The 15,100-nt window shown below is 45.6% G+C and overlaps 1 protein-coding gene across 1 annotated transcript in view; it reads left to right on the forward strand.

Annotated features, from left to right (window-relative positions):
- EPYC (epiphycan) overlaps window positions 1–15,100 on the forward strand; it is a 194,486-nt gene that overhangs the window by 84,667 nt on the left and 94,719 nt on the right. The window lies entirely within an intron of this gene.

A 15,100-nucleotide genomic window follows, 5' to 3' on the forward strand; every position in this document is an offset into this window, starting at 1 on the left:
GTCTTCTGCCTGGATCGCAGGGACTGTTTGCGGGATGGTTCTCCTTCTGCAGGGGGTGGGGTGCTGGTGTCCTGTTGGTCCTGTGGCGGGGCCTCCTGTCCACTAGCGCCGGCGGAGGTGGAAGGGTGTTCCTCAGTTTGGCTAGTGTCAGGCGCCCTTTGTTGTGCCACTGCCTCCCTCATGGTCTAGCCCATGTCAGCCAGCACCCCTGCAATGGTGACCAGGATGGTGCATATTTTTGTTAGGTCCTCTCTGATCCCCAGGTACTGTCCCTCCTGCAGCCGCTGGGCCTCCTGCAACATGGCCAGTACCTGACCCATGGTCTCCTGGGAATAGTGGTATGCGCCCATGATAATGGAGAGTGCCTCATGGAGAGTGGGTTCCCTGGGCCTGTCCCCCCCCCATCGCACAGCAGCCCTTCCAGCTTCCCTGTTGTCCTGTGCCTATGTCCCCTGAACCGTGTGCCCACTGCCACTGACCCCAGGTCCCTGATTGTCCTGTGTTTGTGGGGTTGCCTGGGGTCCCTGTAGTGGTGGACACACTGCTGATTGACGTGTCCTGGGGACAGTGGCATGGGCCCCCTGGTTGGGTGCTGTGGTGGTGTTTCCTGAGGTGGGAGGCTCTGTGGTGGGTTGGGACTATGGCAGGGTAACCGACTGTCCAGAGGTCCCTGATGGGCCAGGTTGGTCATCCTGATCCATGTGTGCAGAGCTGCTGTCATCACTGTGGGCCTCTTCTGGGGAGGGGACTGGATGTAGCTGGCACCTCCTCTCCGGTGACGTTGGGTAGGGGTCCTGTTGGGATGCAAATGCATTGTTAATGTATCTGCGTGTGCCATCTTGTGCATGGGTGTGATTCCCTCCTTGATTGCAATTTCCCTGTCGGCTTGGCCTTGTGTGAGTGGTGATTTTGCGTGCTGGGTGAGTCTCTCTATTGGGCATGCTGGGGTGATGGCTGTCCATGCAGGTCTGTGAGTGATGTCCATGCATTGGTGGTGTATGCAGGGCTTGGCATTGGGATGTGTGGGTTGTGCTAGTGGGGTATATGTGAGGTGGTGGAGTGATGGGGGTGAGGGTAGAGGTAGGAGTTTGTGCTGGCATGCAGATAGGGTGGGGGGATGAAGTAGTTAAGATTTGACTTACCAGAATCCAGTCCTCCTGCTACTCCTGCTAGGCCCTCAGGATGCATGATCGTCAAGACTTGCTCCTCCCATGTTGTTAGTTGTCGGGAGGAGGTGGTGGTCCACCGCCAGTCCTCTGTTCAGCAATCTGGTGTCTTGATACTACAGAATGCACCTTCCCCCGTAGGTCGTTCCACCTCTTCCTGATGTCATCCCTGGTTCTTGGGTGCTGTCCCAGGGCGTTGACCCTGTCCACGATCCTCCGCTATAGCTACATCTTCCTTTCAATGAACGTCTGCTGCACCTGTGATCCGAATAGCTGTGGCTCTACCCGGATGATTTCCTCCACCATTACCCTTAGCTCCACCTCAGAAAATCTGGGGTGTCTCTGGTGTGCCATGGATGTGGTGTGAGTGATATGTGGGAGGATGTGTGGGGTGAGGTGTGGGGTGATGTGTTGTTGTGTATGCTGTGATGTGCGTGAATGGTGTATGGATGATGGTGTTCTGTGCCTCTGATTGAGTGGGTGCTCCTGGCTTGTCTCTCTCAGTTAGCTATATTTTTTTCTGTTGTAAGGGGTTGTGGGTGTGTGTTTTATATTGGATTGGGTGTGTGGTGTGTGTGTATATGTGTCAGGTGTGTGTATTTTGAATTGTCCAATGTGGTGTAGTTTTGTATGTGTGTGTGTATTTTGAGCGCGGCGGGGTGTACCGCCAATGGTTTACCGCGGTTGAAAGACCGCCAGGTTAATTCGTGGGTCGTGATACAGTGGGTGTATTCCTGTTGCCGTAACGGTGTGGGTTTTGCTATCGCCAGTTTATCACTGACCTTTGGTCTGGCGGACTTGTGTGGGTGTCTGTATTGTGGCAGTATTCTATGTATGGGTCATAATAACTGTGGCGTATTACCGCCGCGGTCACGGTATGTTGGTGGCTGTCAGCACGGCGGTAGGCGGCATTTACCACTAGGGTTGTAATGAGGGCCATAATGTCCCAGTCCAACACTTGGCAGATTACAGCCCGTCATATTTAGAGATCTATGCCTCCCTGGTGAAGATCTCTGTGCTTTTATAGGAGCCGCTGTCATGGCAGCTCCTATGAAGCTACTGAAAATTTGATGAGTAGCCACCATATTTCATGCAGCCACTTAGAAAAACATTTTCATTTTTCTTTCACCAAGAAGATCTTTCAAGGAAAGTTTTCATCTGTTCAGGATCTCAAACTTTTCCTCACAGAGTGGAACTGGAAAAGAGTATCTCAAGACATCCCTTAAAAAGAGGAGATGATCTCAGGTAATTACACAAAGGGCTATAAGTTGGGCCGTTGGTATAGAATTTCCAAAGTAAAGCCAGCAGGGTCCCTGTAAGTAGAACCATGATGGTCTACCCGAATCTACATAGACAAGTCGCAGCGTCTGTTTGGTGGACAGGATACCCCGCCACATTAGTCTCCGGCTGTAAGACATTGGTTTATTGGTTGAGGAGGTTGGAAACCCCATTCAGACAGCAACCGCAATTCTTGTCAGGGTGAACCACAAAAATAAATTACTATATTAACTTGTGCTTAATCCTCCATAGTTTGGCACAATAGCAGCCAGGCTTACCTTAGGGGCAATGTGTAAAGTATTCATGCAGCACACAAACAGTAACAATATGAAAACACAACACAAGAAAAATCCCTCACCAATTTAGTGAGATAGAGTAAGTTTTAATAAATAAAAATGACACAAGAACAACAAAAATCCAAACAGTAAAACCAGAGATATTCAGTTTTAAAGTTTTCAGTGAAAATGGTGCCTGAAAGCACAAAGCACTATTCAGAGTCATCTGGTTGTGGTAGCCCAGGGGTAAGTCACAAGTTCAGACTGACCACGATGGAGCACAGGCCAGATACAGGCATCAGGTTAGTCCAGCTGAAGAGTTACCTTTAAAGTCTGGTGTAAAGAGTTCTGTTCACAGTGGAGGAGACCACAAGGAGGAGGCTAAGCATCACAGGCAGTCATCACTGTAGTGTGAAGAGCAGGTCAGGTGTTGTGGATGGTCAGCGCTGTAGTTCAAAAAGCCAATCAAGCGTCATGGATGGTTGTCACTGTAGCTTCACATTGTCAGTCATTGCGGGTTGTCGTTGCTGTAAGGCAAAATGCATTTCTTGCATTTCTAGTCATTACTGATGGTCGCTGTCGGCATGAAGAACAGATCTCATCAGAACTTTGCATTGGTTGTCATTGTGGGCGACAATGTCTTGGTGTGAATAGGCCCACTGATGGTCATGAGGAGCCCAAATTCAGTATTTTAATATTTCTTGAGGTGTACACTCTGATGCCAGCCCAGGGTCCTGGACCTGAGGAGTCACCTCTTGGGGACCAGGGACTCAGCTGAGAGAAGCAGGACTCAGGCAGATCCAATTGCAGCAGGCCAGCTTAGCAGTTGCAGTATGGCCTCTGAAGCTTGCTGTGTCCCTGTAGTTCACACAGGTCAGCCAACTGACACTTGGAGTCACTCTGGTTCATCAGGAATGAAGGCAAAAAGGTCCAGCCTTCCTTCTCAGACAGCAAGGCAGTCCCTCAAGCAGCAAGGCAGATGTGATCTGTAACTTCCACAGGACCAGGAGTGTTCTGAAGAGTGCCTCTAAAGGACCAATATGTATACCTGGTCCAACCTTTGTTCTGGGTTACTCCCTGTCCTGCCCCCACATATTGTTCCAAAAAGTTCTTCCACTTCCCTTGTCAGGGCTCCAAACTGTCTGGTGTTACAAAGACAGGTCAGGCCTGCTGTCATGTTACTCTGTGTGAGCAGAAGGCAAAGCCCTTACAATTGTAAGTAGGGCTGGGTACACACCCTCTCCAGTCATTCTGCCAGGATGGACAATCCTGTCCAAACCTTTGTGTTACTCTCTGGAAGCATTACACAAACCCCAACAGCAGAGCTATTCTTTATGAAGTGGCCCAGGACAATGGCAAAAGGCACAAATGGTTGGGAAAAGAGCAATGCCAGTGTTCTAAAAGTTGCCTTTTCAGAATGGTGACTTAAAATCAGATTTTACCATGAAAGAGGACTTTAAATTGCAATTAGTTTGAGTGTAAACAGCATGTCTCTATCTACTCCTAAGTTATTATCTGTAATGAGTTAACCCAGTGTTAATCAATGGGAGAGATAGGCCTTACAACCGTGAAAAATTACTTTCAGAGTTTTTCACTGCCAGGAAATGTGATATTAAGCAAACATGTCCTACTTTTTAAATACAAGATAGCCTGCCCTCTTAGCCTTTCGGGCTACCTTAAGGATGACTTTTACATATTGAAAAGGAAGGTTTAGGCCTGGCTAAATATTTATTTTGCCAGGTCGATATGGCAGATTAAAAGTGTACTGCAGGCTTTAGTGGCAGGCCTGAGATATGTTTCAGAACAATACTTTAGTAAGTGGCACAATGAGTGCAGAAGTTCACCAGCAGCGTTTAATTTACAGGTCCTGGGTATCTGTTGTACCATTTACTTGGGGCTTACAAGTAGAATAATGGCACCAATTGGGTATACGGCAATTGTACCATGTTTCAAGGAGATATAACAGGCACTTTACCACTGGTTAGCAGCGCAAAAGTGCACAGAGTCCTGCTGCAAACAAAAACTGTTTCAGAAACAGAAGGCAAAAATCTAGGGTGACCCTGCACAAAGGACCAGGTACCAATATGGAGTTTACTGTTCTCCAATCTGTAAATGAGGTATTCAGTCTTTAATACCTCTGGCAAATGGAAGAATTAAAAATAACTGAAAGTAAACGAAGGGCTACATAGGAGGAGCCGAATACATAAATTCTCTTCCAATTAAGGAGGCTCATGAATTGCAAAACACATTATCAGAGAAGGCAGATTTAGGTAAAATGAGCAACCAAGGCTGTTCCGAATAGCATCATAACTAGATAAGCCGTGCAGGGCCAAGGTCAATTTTTCTCATCCTACTAATGTTAACAAACTTGATAGGAATGGGGACCCGGACAGCAGAAGTAAATAATATGCTTTCCCACCTCTAACTGATATAAGTACTTTAAAAAAAAAAAAGATAAATCCACTATTTGTTATGTGCCTCCCTTCAGTGTGAAACTCATTCATATGCGCACTAAATAACAAAACTATGCCCGCTGGTATGTTGAAAGAGGCCTTATTTGTGTAGAGCCTCATTCATGTTCATAGTGTGGTTCGAACTTGTGTGAAGTGTTTGTCCATTTATGGAAAAGGATGAGGCAAACCTTGAAATCACTTTGGCGATTAATGAACAAGTGCTGTGTAGTAATATGCAGGATTCATTTACTCTTCTCTGTACAAATACTACACAGAGTTCTTGAAGCAGGAAGAAAACATGTTTGCAGTGTAGCAAGGAAAACGTGATTGGCTGACACAGATCCCTGTTCATAACACTGTTCCTCACATTCATTCATGCATGAAGAATATAGCCATTCACTCACTGAAAAGTATTAGAACTTGTTTTTCTAAGTCTGGACCGTAATAACTCACAGATCAAAAATATTAAATGTCTAGACCGGCACGAACTTTATTGACCTGCGGCAGGGAAGGGAGTCAAGATCCTAATGTAAAACGAATGTGCAGGGTTAAAAAGGGACAGATTCATGAAGATATCCCTAGGACTCTGAGAGCTCAAAGGCACATCTGCATCCTGCACAAATCTAAGACATATTGCGAAAGCTGGCGCAGCCGCTCGGCGTTGTGCTGCAAACCCAGTCATGAATATGCAGCAGCGCCTGGGGAGCACAGCGGGCCAGGGCCGGCTTTAGCGCTGGTGCCGCCAGGTGCGACGACCTTTTTTGCCCCTTCCCATAGCGTCCTCCTCAGAGTTCCTCACTACCACCACTCATCGCTCCATAGCCCCTCTCTCATATATTTTCATTTGTTTTAAAGCGCTGGAAAAGGCTGGCTTTACCAATCGACTCAACTATCTACACAAAAAACGTATCTGTTCTTTGCAGTAGGCTTATTAACGCTCTATGCTGCTTTAAGGAGAGTCAAAACCGCCACTAGCCAAAGCTCGGACCGCCCTTCCTACCAGGAACACTAATCACGAAACGTATCTTTACATGTGTACTGCTACTTCGCAGCTGGACCGCAAGGAACTCTGAAGCAGGAGCTTTTACATCGTAAGTTATGTGTAAACACAGCCGCCCCCCACAACACTCCCCCCTGAGGTCAGTGCCCCCTCCAGGTCAGCACCCAGTGCAGCCGCACCAGTCCCACCGCCCTAAAGCTGGCCCTGCAAGGGGCTGGGAAGGCACGCTTGCTACAGTAAATGTTGCTTGTATCAATCATGCATGCAGTGAAGAAGGAAGCCACACTCTTAGACGGACGTATATCACTAACTGGACCATTGCATGATCCTGACCATTTTATCGATCACGGCCGTTGTCCCTACGTGATATTTACGCTTCTTGAGCAGATTTTTTTTAATGTTTTGTATCTGAAGCTCTATCTATCTGGTAAAAGAGTCATGTCAGCAGGGGCGTAGCTTCCGAGGGGGTGTAATAAATGTATTTTCCGAAGAATAGTTGGGTACAAATGTCTTCAGTCTGGTATGGTGATGTGTCTGTTGAGTTTCACAAAAATTATTTTTACATAAACACAGACGAAAACGCACACACACACTCTCCCTCTCTGCTTTGAAAGTGTTAAAAAATGTTCATTGTTTTACGAATAGTATGCTTTCTTCTTTGAGTAGCGCTGCTAATCGGCATTCGTCTCCCTTTCCACTGCCACTTTAGTATCTCTCATGTGACCTGCTTGTCTCGTAATATATTTTGACATTGTAAGCCAGCATGATTGTTGGGAAATTTAAAGCTCACCACCCCCTTCTCCCCCCCCACACACACACACACTCTTACTGACCAAGCTATGCCCTTGCATGTCAGGATGATAGAAAGTTGAGGTAATGGCTGATACAATGGTCAGGCTGATGAAGTGATGATCGCACCATTGTGAGTCAAGACAACTGGAGTACACCTTTTCCTCAATTTTTTGGATTTTATTTTTTGTTTTTTTGTTTTTAGGACTCAGCAGATTTTACCACTTCTTACCAGTGCTAAAGTGCTTGTGCTCTGTCCCCTAAACATGGTAACATTTGCTGCTACCCAAATGGCATAATTAATTTACCTATACACCCCTAGTAAAGTGCACTACATGTGCCTAGGGCCTGTAAAATAAAATCTACTAGTAGGCTTGCAGCACTGATTGTGCCACCCACATAAGTAGCCCCTTAACCATGTCTCAGGTCTGCCATGGTAATGCATGTGTGTCCAATTTTACTACCACATCGACTTGGCATTTAAAATGTTGAACTCTTTGCCAAGCCTTAAACTCCCCTTTTATTACATTAAAGTCACCACTACTGTAGACCCTATGGGACCCACAGGGCAGGGTGCACTGTATTTAAAAAGCAGGATATGTACTTTTAAGTTTTACATGTCCTAGTAGTGCAAAACTCCCAAATTAGTCTTTTACCAGTGGAAGTGTGCTCCTCTCATAGGCAAGCAATGGGAATTCTTCAATATACTTTTACGCTGTAATTTATGATCAGAAGGAATAGCTACCTCATGTTTCATATCTGTGGTATGGTAATGATAAATCCTCTGTATTGGTAAAGTTGGAATTAACATTACTATTTTAAAAATCCCACTTTCAGAAAGTAGGCCTTTCTTTACTCTTAGTGGTCTATGTGCCTCACAGCCTGTCTCCAATCCACGTCTGGTCTGTGCTGAATGGCAGCTCACTTTGTGCATTCCATCAAAAACGGCCATAAACACAGGACACTCAACGGCATCTGCATTCATCTCCATACTGATGGGTCTTACTGGGCAGGAAGGGTCTGGGGTTCGCCCTTACATTTCAAAGGGTTGTGGCCTGACCCCACACAAAAGACTAATAACCGCCCAAAGACAGGACTGGGCTGAATGGTAACTGGTGCACTTCAAAACCACTCTTTGAAGTCTCCCCCACTTCAAAGTCACATTTGGGAGTAAGTACTGGGTCTCTGACCCCATCAAATCAGACACTTCTAGACCTGGAACTGAATCTCTGTCAGAAGAACTGCTATGCTGATCAAATGACTCAACTGAACTGCTTTTCTTGAAGAACTGCTTTTCTGCTTGTTGCCGTGCTGCCTGCTGCCCTCTGACCCTGGTGGAAGGACTCTGCCTCCCCATGAGAGTTATATCCAAAGGCTTGCTGGCTTGCCCCCTGTTCTCCTGCAGTCTCAGGGACACCAAAGACTGCCCACAACCCTCCTGGTGCTGCTGGACTCTGCATTCTGGGAGCATCACCCTTGTCTGAGGTGTCCCCACCAGGTTTTGGGCTTCAGAAGTGGCTTCTTCAGCTGAGTTCTACGAAATTTGATGTATTGCCCAGAGTGAGGTGAAAAATCAGTACATCGTATCTCCATCGTTGATGCAGTGGCGTCCTGACAACAGTGGAGTTACAGCATGCACGACTTGCCGACGACACTCTGCATGGCCTGACAACTACGCATCACTTTTACCTCAACAGAGCCTACCAACGATGCAGTGACCTGAATGCATGGGAAATAGCAACGCATCATGTATCACTGCACCGTTCCACAAAAGGTACTGTTTCAGCAGACCCTTCATTGGTTTTGTAGCCGGCCTACCCTCCATCGCTGTTGGCCTTGATTTTGGATCTGTACCGGTCCCTCACAACATCAAGTAACCTTTTGACCACAAGTGACTTCTAAGCACTGTTTTTACATTTAGGGCCTCATTATGAGTCTAGCGGATGGTACACCCAACCTCCAGACTCGAGATGATGAAACTGCGACAGTGCTGGTGGTCTCCTCACTAACCGCATTACGAGTTTTCCAATGGGCTGCTCAGCCTAGTGGAAAACGTGCTACGGCATTGGACTCAGTTCCATATGGAGCTGACTCCAATGCCTTCGCACAGGGGGGCCGACCAGCACCCTTAGTAGTGTGCACTGTCTGCTAGACAGACAGTGCACATTCAAACTGTGCTGGGAGGGGGCCCCTGCACTGCCCATAACAGAGGCAGTGCAGGGGCCCCCTTGTGGCCCTCAGCACTGGATTTCTTCCAGCCTTTTCATGGTGGTCAGACCACCATGAAAAGGCTGGTGGAAAGTGGGCTTGTAATCAGCCAGGCTGTGCTGACTACAGCGCTACCCTGGCTGATTACAGTCATGACGGATGGCACCCTGTCAGGATCTAAGATCCTGGTGGAAATGGCTGTAAGTTGGCAGGTCCACCCGCCAACCTTGTAATGTGGAGGTCGAGGTCAGACCGCCACAACTATGGCGGTCAGACTGCAGGCTGGTGGTCTTGTGATCACCAGCCTCATAATGAGTCCCTTAATCTTTAAAAATTCATCTTGACTTCCAATATATGGATTTTTGTTATTTTGTCTTGTTTGACTCAGATAAATATTCTCAATTTTTTCTGGTGTAGAGTCTTTTTGTGGTGTTTTTACTGTGTTACTTTATGAGTTATTGCACAAATACTTTACACATTGCATTCCAAGTTAAGCCTGCCTTCTCAGTGCCAAGCTGCCAGATGATAGGTAGTGTTGTGACTTACCCTGAAGAGGATTGTGGTCCCTATTTGAACAGGGTGCAGACCCCTGCCAACTAGAGACCCAATTTGTAACAGTCATGTTACTCAATGGTCTGCAGTCTAATTCATTTATTTTCAAACCTGGCCAATAAAATACATTTAGAGCTAATCTTTCCATAGCTTATATTCGTACTTACGAACGTTAATCTTCTACTCCACCTCATGTCTTGCACTTTTCTGTTGTAAATCTTTCCAAAAATAGCATTTAGTCTTGCAGAACATTTTTCTGCTTTAGCTCCATTCTTCTGTCTGTTCACAGTCTAACTATGCATTTGCCATCGCCTATCTATTCCAACATTGATCTGCTTGTCAGTGGTTGATGTGTGCCTTAACAGAGAAGCATCCATGTTTCTCTTTCCTTTTTAACACTGTCATTTGTGTAAAACACCCTCTCTGGTGGTGAATACTCTTCCCTGCACAAGCCCCAATGTAATCCCAGCTGTTGGAGGCTCATGGTGGCCACCTATCTGGGTCGGGTTCCAGTATCAATAATATTGCATCCAATCCTGTGATTTTTGTGCTCCCTCTCGGCTGTCACCAAAGTTGCTGGATCATGTCATCCTCACCTCTCACCCAGCCGTGAACATCGCTCTGCCAGACCGCCACAGGTGGTGCCAAGAGTGCCTTACAGAGCATTGCAAATGCCCATCATGCCAGTGTCAGTGCCAGCAAGTCTATGAGCTGGTTGCCTGCTTTATCCACCATAGGGTGAGGCATTGAGCCCAGCAGGCATGTTTTAGGTGTACTGAAGTGATGTCTACTGGATACATGTGTAGTATAAGCACAAACGTCAGTCCAAAATGGTGGAAGCATTGCAGTTTGCCACATTATGGTAAAAGTCAGCTTCTCCCTCGCCACAGCAGGCATACATTGAAATATTTTGTGTAGGTACAGAGGTGTGAGATATGTTTTATGGGCATAGTTAAATTGCAGAAGCATGAGCGGCAAATTCTGTGAGACCCATGGAATGTGATTCAGGATGTTGTTTCAGTCAGCATGGGTTAATTCTCTCTGTAGGTCCTGCCTCCAGCAGTTTTAGGTTGGTGAGTGACAGCACCACCATTTGACCCAATGCTTTGTATAGATTAGTGATTCTGTGCCATGTCAAGCCAATTGTTAACAGTGTACCTAATACTGGTTCTGTGTGTGGTTGTATGCTCAGGTTTACCCATGTTTCCCTCATGGCGCCCCTGAGTGCATATTTCTTCATCAGTTCTTGCTCGATTAATCTAAAGGTCCCCTTTCCTTACTTGAAATGTGTTTCCTTTCACACCTTATCCTGGTAAACCTTCAGCTATGACTGACCACATAAAAGGAGTCAGTGCATCAACTCTTCTTTAAGACCTTTTCTATCATCAAATGGGTGGCCCAGTGCCCCAACCTTAGTGTGCAACTGAAAAGACCAATTGACATTCTTTAAAAAACATTTAAATAATATTAATTTACTTTTGAGCATTGCTGGTGGTCCACTAAAACTCCTGGGGACCTGTCTATTTTTAAAGATGAATTCAAAACCTACCATAAGCAACTTAAACAGGCTAAGCAACATTATTTTGTCAGATGATTTGAGGATAACAGTAGATCTTCTTAAGAACTGTTTAAAATTGTGCAGGAGTTTGCACACCCAGTAGTGCTTAATCAGACAGCTAGCACCTCAGCCTATTTTTGTGAGGACTTGCCCTCATTTTTTATGACAAAATAGAGATCATTTATCTGGCCTTTGCAAATTCTTCTATTGAGTGAAATTTCTTTTAAGACACTAGCCCACATTATTTGGCTTAATCCAGTTGGGGCTCATTCTCTGTATTAATCAATGGGATGGTGGAAGACTCTATGTCAAAGGTGAAGTCTGGCTATCCATTAGATCACAGCCCTCAATTAATTTACTCCCACCTTGCCCCTATTATCAGTCCTCTTCTAACAGTATTTTTGGATCAATCAGTTAAGGAAGCTGAGTATCCTGCAGCCTTGAAACATGCTGTGGTTCTTCCACTACTGAAGAAAGCTGGTGCAGACATTTCCAATTTGCCCAACCAACACCCCATTTTTCTTCTCCCATAATTGGTGAAGGTTTTGGATAAATTAGTTAATAGCCAGCCTTTCCTCTACAGTGAAAGCAAAAACTTGCTGGACCCCACTCAAACTGGCTCTTGAGCATGAAATAAAACTAAATCCACATTGCTGGTGGTGTTGGACAGCATCAGGCTCCAAGAGGATGTGTGTAAATTTGCTGTCCTCATCCCCATGGACCTGTCCGCTACATTCAATCCTGTTTCTCATCATTTATTTATTGCTCCTGTGACTCTCTGCAGTTTCTTGCTTTTTCTTATCTCTGATATATTTCCCTGTTTTTCACCTCACATCTGCCACTTTTTTAGCATCTTTCTCTGTTTTTCACCCAGCTTTTTATGTAGCACCTTTCTCTGCTTGCCACCCTACTTTGTATGTAGCATCTTTCTGTGTTTTGCCACTGCGCTTCTGCCTCTTATTTAGCATCTTTCTCTGTTTGCTTCCTGCTTTTTCATCATTTAGTACCTTTCTCTGTTTTCACTCCATTTCAGAGCTTCAGCTCTCCTCTGTTAGGCTTCCCTCAGCCCCTCTCCGATCCATCTCCTGCCTCCTGCTGCCCCCCACTCCTCATGTGCTTCTGACTCCTGTGTCTTCTTCCCTCGTCTTCTTCCTGTGTTCGGGTAGCCTTGTGCACTGCCCCTAGTCCTCCTCCCCACTTCCAGGACCTACTTAATGACGGCCACTGCACATCTGCACCACTGGCGCACCAAAGGCAAGCCTGTCTGCACCCATCCACACCTGGACTGGATCCAGCAACGCAAACCCTGGTCTAATCACTCCCTAGAGATACACTGCAATGCTCCTTTGATCGCTCGACCCAGGACACCTATTCTCCTGATGCTGCCACACGACACACCACCCATGGTTGGAGCTTTCACCTGCACCCATGGCTGCTTCCCCTGCAGCAAACCACCCACATACCCCACTTAAGCACCAGCAACATCTTCAATGCCCCCATATAACTCCACACACTACAGTAAACCTGCACCTCAACATCCACTCGAGTGAACTAGGACCAACACCCACCAATCATGTCAGAAATCTGGGGATCATCCTAGACAACAAGCTCAATATGAAGGCACGACTCAACGCAGTGAGATTCACCTGCTTCAATATCCTACGTATGATGTGAAAAGTCTTGAAATGGCTGCTACAGAACACCAGATGAATCATAAAGCAAGCCGTCACCATAAGCAGACTCGACTATAGCAAAGCACCCTACGCCAGAATATCCAAGCAGCATTTACACAGACTTCAGAATATTCTAAATGCTGTGGCAAGACTCATACTCAACCTTCCACACAACACTCACATCTCGCCTCAGAGAGCTCCACTGGCTCTCCATTTACAAACAAAGCCAATTCAAACTCCTCAAGCATACCTCCAAAGCCCTGCCCAACACTAGACCAGCATACCTGAAAAAACGCATACACTTCCACAAACCTGCCAGACACCTATACTCAGCCTCACTTTCACTCACACACGCCCTGGTGATTAGTGCGCTCTAAAAATATAACGTAACATTACATAACATGAAACAAAGAACTTACCTCCTATCTGAGTGGCTCTAGACTTTTGTATGAAGACACTTCCCATTGTCTTCAACAGTATAGTAAATCCTACAGGAAAAAGTAAACCTGAAACCAAAGCTAGAAGAGTTTTAGGCTTCTTTATCCTGCATGTGGAAAATGTCAGTTTTGGGGCTTTCTTGCAAAATTACATCATTGTCAGTCAACATACAGGGCAATAAAAATTAAAAAAAAAGGTTTAGGGAACAGAGCCTATGCTTGCATTTCAAAATGACTGTTTTTAATTAGAAACATGTGTTCCATGATCTTGTCTGTGCCAGGTCAAGTCCGAGTTTATGAGGCCATAGCACAGTTTGTACTGCAATGTAGGTCGTTAAATGGCTGATTTTACAAAAGCATTGAGGATGTCTCTGCAGAATGTAGCACAGGCTAGCAGGCTGCCCACCCAGCTGTTGGGGGCCTGGGCCACAGAGTTGTGTGTGAAAGGTGCAGCTTGTTAAGCAACACCACAAAATAGGATGAGTATTGATTTTTTCAAACACTCACCCCCAGTCAGATGTCTGGGTTTAATCGTTATTTTGCTTGCCAGGGCACCCCAGTTTAGTCCCAGTCATATGCAACTCAGTCTTGACCCTGTTCCCCATGGGAACACTCCAGCCTGAACTGAAAGGCCAGGTCCTTCCCTGGACGGATCAAGCATCCTAGGACCCGTTTTGAGATATCACCCCTCATCTGCCAGGCTACCCAGAATCTGGTGGTGCAACCCTTGTTCACTTACCTCCTGATCACATAATGTTTTGAGTCGATATCAATGAATCACGTGGACGAATTAAGACGTAAAAACATTGTAAGGGGCAACACGTAGCTTGCGAACTGTGCTTCTGAGCAGTGTCCCATGAGAGCGCTATAGTTCCCTTATGAAGTTAAAAGTGGTCAATACTGGAGTAATATTTTAAAATGCACAAGACGATGATGAAAATGATTAGTGCAATAAACGTTTGAAAAGTAAGGGTTATGAAGGATAACAAGGGTGTTTGGCTAAGTGGCACCGTATTCCTGAGTTGAAATGGTAAACATGATTAGAAAGGCAGAACAAAGACCGATTAATTCAAAGCACTGGTCATCTGCCAACCTTATGAGAGCTACACGCAAGCACACACTTCTTGTGTTTGCAGTGTAAGCAGTTTGCATGAGGTTTGCAGATGTGTAAGCTTTCATATTCTGCAATGCCACGTCCATCTTCAATAGTTTTAATGCACTCTGCAGCTTTATCAGAGCTGTCCGGTATTTGAAAGCCAGTCACCACACAACAAACACAAATACATGTACGATAGGGTTATTTGCAGGAGAATATATGGAAATAACGGCAGACCCACCACAACAAAACGCGTGTCTTCATATTTTAACTTCTCAAACATCTTGGCACAATAAACATTTTTTGAGCATGCGTGGGCGCAGTTTGGACAAAAACAGCAGTGGATTGTCTTGAAACGGAAGTGTAATAATGGTCAAGTTCATGAATGAGATCGTTCTCATAAACACAGTACTTTCTCTACTTATAAGATGCTTTCGGAAAAATAATTCTGGCTTGGATTGTTCTGAGAGTGAAGCAATGAAAACACACTGCCACGTATTAAGTAGCAACGATGTTAGGCATTAAGAAACGATTGTGGGTAAACAATGTCGATATAGTCGATTTATTGAGACCTTACCGGGTGAGTAGCGCGCTTAACGAATTATTGATTGATTG

Source organism: Pleurodeles waltl, chromosome 4_1, assembly GCF_031143425.1.
Source record: "Pleurodeles waltl isolate 20211129_DDA chromosome 4_1, aPleWal1.hap1.20221129, whole genome shotgun sequence".
Classification (NCBI taxonomy): domain Eukaryota; kingdom Metazoa; phylum Chordata; class Amphibia; order Caudata; family Salamandridae; genus Pleurodeles; species Pleurodeles waltl.